This window comes from Podarcis gaigeae (assembly GCF_964106915.1).
Source record: "Podarcis gaigeae genome assembly, chromosome: 5".
Lineage (NCBI taxonomy): Eukaryota > Metazoa > Chordata > Lepidosauria > Squamata > Lacertidae > Podarcis > Podarcis gaigeae.
Genome location: NC_139681.1, coordinates 45,326,084 through 45,332,083, shown reverse-complemented (window position 1 = coordinate 45,332,083; position 6,000 = coordinate 45,326,084). Strand labels below are relative to the sequence as shown.

Genomic DNA, 6,000 nt, shown 5'->3' with positions numbered 1-6,000 from the left:
AGTTCCTAGTTTTATTAAAAACAGAGACACATGTGAAACAGCCACAGCTTTAATTTAAAACATTGCTCACAGAGTTGTGATAGTGTCACTGAGTTGTCAACCTGTTTTTTGTCTCGGGGTCCTATATCTGAGGCAGCTGCATGCAACAAGCAGGGTAATGGGTGTAGTTTTCCCCATTCCAGTGCCTCTATGCAGTTTATAGGTGCCCCTCTTACACTTTATGCACAGGAGCATAGCAAAGAAAATGTTGGCAACCTACATGTGAACAGATGCTTCTCTCCTGACCCTAATGGGAATGTTTTCACTTCTACCACCTCTCTTGAACTGCATGTTTATGCTGGGCTAGAAAACAGACCCCAATGTGTATAATACTCTACTATCACAGAAGTGCCATTCGCTTTCAAAAACAGTCTATTGAATATTTTAGTACTTGCCTTGACATAGGCAATGCAGCATGATGTGTGCTAGATACTATACTTGGTAGGAAGAGGATGTGAGTTGCATCAGGCTACTCAAAGTGACACTCTGTCATGGGGCTTCTATACTCTAGTGCTTTACCTGAAGCATATCCTTTACTATGAAAGGAATCTGTCAGGTGTTTTAGCTCCTTGACAGTCATCTGTCGGCTGCGCAATAATGATGTTGGCTTCAGACATTATTGGCTTGAAGTTCCCTCTTTCAGGCTAGGTCTGTGTTGACAAAAGAGCATACAGTATTTGAGTTGCAGTATCATCCCCATGATCTAAAGATAAAGGTGTAGCAAGATTAATATCAAGGCAGTAAATCTTTCTCACTGAACACTGCCTAACATAAATCCTAATCCAGGGAATCAAGATGGTGCCCTTCAATACGAGATTCAATTACTAGCACGAAATCGTGTTCGTGTTAGCTTCATCAGCATTTCCCCTTGAAAAAAACCTACTCTGACAAATCCTCACACTTTTTTTCAGCAGCTGTAGAAAAGGTATTATGGCAAAAAAGAAAAAAGAAAAAAACAAGTAAGATGCATACAAACCACTGCTGGTTTTGGTATTATTATTTTTTTAGTTCTTGGATTTGATTTTTTTACTACATTACACTGGGCACAGTTAAATTATGAAATTCCCTCCCCCACAAGAGGCGGTGATGGCCACTAACATGGATGGCTTTAAAAGAGTATTAGACAAATTAATGGAGGGTAAGACTGCCAGTGGCACTGTGGGTTAAACCACAGAGCCTAGGGCTTGCCGATCAGAAGGTTGGCGGTTTGAATCCCTGCGACGGGGTGAGCTCCCGTTGCTCGGTCCCTGCTCCTGCCAACCTAGCAGTTCGAAACCATGTCAAAGTGCAAGCAGATAAATAGGTACCGCTCCGGCGGGAAGGTAAACGCCGTTTCAGTGTGCTGCTCTGGTTCGCCAGAAGCAGCTTAGTCATGCTGGCCACATGACCCGGAAGCTGTACACCAGCTCCCTCGGCTAGTAAAGCGAGATGAGCGCCACAACCCCAGAGTCGGCCACAATTGGGCCTAATGGTCAGGGGTCCCTTTACCTTTACGGCTGCCAGTGGCTATGTTCTACGTCAACTGTTGCTGGAAATTGCAGATGGGCAGAGTGCTGATGCCCTCATGCCCCACTCACAGGCTCCCCACAAGCATCTGGTTGGCCACTATGAGAACAGGATGCTGGGTGGGATGGGCCATTGACCCGATCCAGCAAGCTCTTAACAGAATATGTGCCAATACAAACTGAAAAAATTCTAATGCAAATTACACTGATTTGCATATTATTTTTGGGGTGGATTTTTAAAAAATGCAACATTATTCAGAAAACCTACATCACTACAAATCACCAGACCAAAATACCCCTATTTTCTCTTGAGTTTGTTGGACCTTCTCCAGACCATCATTGAAACCAGACACCAATTCAGCACATTCACAGCAACCCCGAAATTAGATGAAGAGGTCAAATAAGATGAAGAGGTGAAATAAAATTGGGTATCAGTATGTTGATGCCACCACACTCATGGCCTGTTCTTACAGAACGACACTGGGTCTGTGTGCCCCAGGATCACATAGCTAACTACTATAACTGCTCAAGTCTTCTTCGCACAACTGTTGAAGGCTGCTTAACAACGGCACAGTCGGTCCAATGTTTTATTTGATACACAGTGTACTTGTTAAAAAGAATAGCCACCCTGGGCTATAGGTAGAGCATGTGTGTATCCTTGGTTTGGGCACCAGTAAAAAGAATCTCAGGTAGTTGGACTGAGAAAGACCATCTTGTCTGATAATCTTGCAAGGTAAACGAACCTGCCACCCTCCAGATGTGCTTGGACTCTGTTGTGACGTGGGGTTTGTGATTTCAGCTCTCTTGACATAATATGCTGGAGACAGTTCTCTAGTAACACTTCTTTATTAAAGCAAACAAGACTGAGACTTGAGGAGGGGAGAGCTACATTTATAGGGACAGGGAACAAGCTAGAAAGGATACATTTTGGAGGGAACAATATCAGGCAATCACAGTCCTGCCTTTTGGAGGCAACCAATAAGACAGAGGATCCAAATACAGCAGCTTAAATGAACCAATAGTAGCTGTACCCTCTGGAACCAAAAGGCAGTTACTTTACCCTAATGCAATACAGACAATAATAATACAGATATAAAATCCTTTGACTCAATACACAACAGACTCTATCTCCTATCATCTCTGATCACGGGCCATATAAAGTGTAGGCTTGATAGAAGTTAGAGCTCAACATATGGGGGGCCCACAGATTTCCCCAGCCTTGATTTACAGCTACTGTCAAGGCTGAATACAATACTGGCTTACGATGGACCAGTGGTCTGGCCCTATTTTAAGGCATTTCTATATGTTCAATGTTAGGGAGCAAATTAGTGGGAACCTCATTGCTCAATCAAAAAAATTTTTTGAGGGAGCTGGACTGGCAGGAGTAAGAAACACTTGTATAGACTGCAATGGAAAGTGGTTGGCAGTGGGGAATACGGGGAGCCATACCTAGAGAGCAGAGCCATTACTGAGAACCAGCATGGTATAGTGGTTTGCCTGCAGCCTTTTTTCAGCCTTGGATCCCCAGATTTTCTTGAACCACCACCTCCATCATGCCGGACCACTGGCATGCCAGCTATCTATGATGGGAGCTGTGGTCCCAACAACATACAGGAACCCAAGGTTGAGAGTCTGGGTTTGAGCATCCGACTTGGACATCTTGGGAGAGCAGGGGTCAAAACTCCCAGCCAGCCATGAAGCTGGCTAGGTGTCCTTGGGCCAGTCGCTGCCTCTCAGCCTAACCTACCTCACAGGGTTGTTGCTGTGGGGATTAAAGGGGGGGGGGAGAGAACCGTGTCTGCCCCCCTTGAGCTCCTTGGAGAAAAAGTGTGGGATATAAATGCAACAAGTAAATAAACACTGTGGAAAGCGGAACAACAGGCTGCCTGAGCGTGGCGGGCGTTGAGCACTTTATTTCGGATGGTGCAAGAGGACTTTTCTCTTTGCAGGCACAGAACAGGGAAGCAGTCTGCGGGAGAAGGTGTTGGTGGAAGCAGCAGCAGAGAAAAGGGAATCCCTTTCTCGATGCTTCACGGGGAGGAAAGAGTGTCCTGCGGGCGCTTTGCAGCCGTCAAGCGGCCATCTCTGCCTTATTCGCTGTGGAGGGTCGAGGTGGGCCTCTCGGATTTTCCGCACGTGCACACAAGGGGCGGGTTTCTCCTTTCCAGCCCCCACCTCCTATTTTATTCCCGGATAGGAAAGGAGATACTCCCTCCCCCTCCCCCCCTCAGCATCCTCACAATGAGGCGCCCCAAAGACTGGGATGACATCACCCGCTCGTCTCCAAAGAGGCGCGGTCCCATTGGCCGGCTGTCGGCGCCTTTCCGGCCAATGGGGACGCGGCAGGGCCCCAGGCCGGGCGGGCTGACGTGCGAGCTTCCAGTCTCTTTGCCGTATGGGGGTTTATTTTGTTTTGGGCCACTCCAGCCGCCGCCATTAGGCGAGCCCAGGGTAGATTCGAGGGTGGCGGGATCTCGTTGCCTGGGCTTCCCTCCCCCTCAGCCCCGCCGGGGTGGTAGCGTCCTTCCAACCAGCGACGTCCTTTTAGCCACCCAGACCAGGAAGGAACCATGTCCTGAGCGGGCGAGGGGGGGAGGGGGGAGACGGGAGCGAGAGGCCGCAACCAGCGGTGCGGAGCAGGAGCGGCTGGCTGGCTGGGATGCGGGTGAGGGGCATGGGCGGCAGCCGCTGAGGAGAGACAGTCGCGGGATCAGGAGGCTGCCCAGCGAAGGTATGGAGACGGGTGTGGGGGGGTGGAGAGGGAAGCGACGAGTCGGGGTGGGGGCAGAGAGGGGAAAAAACAGCATTTCTTAATTTTTTTGGGGGGGATTTTGTACTTAATGTGAGGAATTACATCACCCTGAGCCGCCTCTTTCCCCCGGTGTATATGAGGGCGAGGGGACAGTTTCTCACTTGGGGGGGGGGTCGGCGTTTATAGTTGCACTTCGGAGAAGGGAGGCGAACTCCGTCCCTCAGCTTCACAGCCCTTCCTCTTCCCCCTCCCCCCCAAACCCCTGGAGGTACCTCGGGGCTTACGCGACCTCCCCCCCGCCCCCCCCGCCAGCCCCACAAGCCGCGCGCCGCTTCAATATCACTTTGTTGGCCGGGCCACCCCCTCTAGTGTTGGCAAAGGATTCCTAAGGCCTTTCGCTCGCTCCTAACGAGGCTTTGAAGCTCCCCCTGTTTGCTCGCCCCCTCCCCCAAAACACCACCACTTAACGGTGTTGCCTTGCTCACCGCCCCCCTCGTTTATGAGCCTCCCCAACCTTTTGCTCGGGCTGGGAGAACAGGGGAGAAATGCGCTAAAACTTTGACCACTGTGTTTAGTGTGTGTGTGTGTGGGGGGGAGATCCCTCTTGTGTTACCTCAACGGAGTGCTTGTCTGTTGCTCTATGTAGGGATCACCCCCCCCCCCCGCCGCCGCCGCCGCCGCAAGAAAAGAAAAAAGGGTGGGTGGGTTTTGGAGCATCCAGGCACCTGCCCGGGAGAGATGCTTCTGTCGCCACTGGGTTGTTTACTATAAGGTTCTGCCACCTATGGCAGTTTATTCGGAGTTGGCTTTCATGCCGCTGGAAGTATTAACGTGTGCATAATGTGTACTAAATTGCTCAGTGCCCAGAAGCTGTTTTTGGGGGGGAACTGCTAAATATTGCAACTCTTGTTTTTGCTTAATGTGTGTGGCTTATCCGACAGGCCCCCGTGGTCTGCATGGAGAGCATCACTTCTGTTTTTGGAAACGGGAATGTGATGCGGTAAATGTTGGGTTTTGAACACCTAGTGCAGTGTATCCAACGCTGTTGTTTCAGAGCGCTAAGAAAACCACAATTTGGCATATGCAGCAGAGACATTTCTGTGTTCTTGCTTATCCACATTTAGTGCTGCAGTACCTACATCTTACTATAGTGAGGTCATACCTCTCCTGTTTTCCACCCCTCCTCTTCCTCATTATTCATGGACTGTAACCTGTGTCTTACTGTCTCTGTTGCAAAAGTGGCATGCCATAAATACTGGATTTTTTTCAGTGCAGATGTTAAATTCTTTATCCTTGTTAAAGTGAAATTGATTTGATTTTGTGCAGTTGTACTCTAGCTGAGCAGCCCCCCCCCCATAGCAACTATCACAAGGAGACTGCATCTTTGGCATGATCACACTTTGTGAACTGCATCAGTCATAGTAAGAAATTGTACTGGACAACGATAATTAGAACAAAATCTTCCTACATTGCAGCAGCTGTCTTAACGGCCAAACAAGGCATTTTTGGAGGTCATACAGCGCTTTTTGGAGTACCGCAGATAACCCTCTCTGTATTTGAGAGCAAGTTCCCCTGTGCTGTTGCTTTGTAAAAAAAAAAATAGTCTTCAAAGCTGTACAGATTCTTCTGCTGTCTTCTCAGATCTCCCCTCTCCTGATTTGAGAGAGTACTTTCACCCCTAGATACTCTAAAAAGATTCTGAAC

At 48.9% G+C, this 6,000-nt stretch overlaps 1 protein-coding gene across 1 annotated transcript in view; it reads left to right on the top strand.

The window, feature by feature from the left end:
• Window positions 1–3,861: 3,861 nt before the first annotated feature.
• The window catches only part of ZRANB1 (zinc finger RANBP2-type containing 1), a 40,266-nt gene continuing 38,127 nt past the window's right edge, over window positions 3,862–6,000 (top strand). Inside the window, exon 1 of the mRNA XM_083741283.1 lies at window positions 3,862–4,275. The gene's annotated coding sequence lies outside the window, so the exon portion shown is untranslated. The remainder of the gene's footprint in view (window positions 4,276–6,000) is intronic.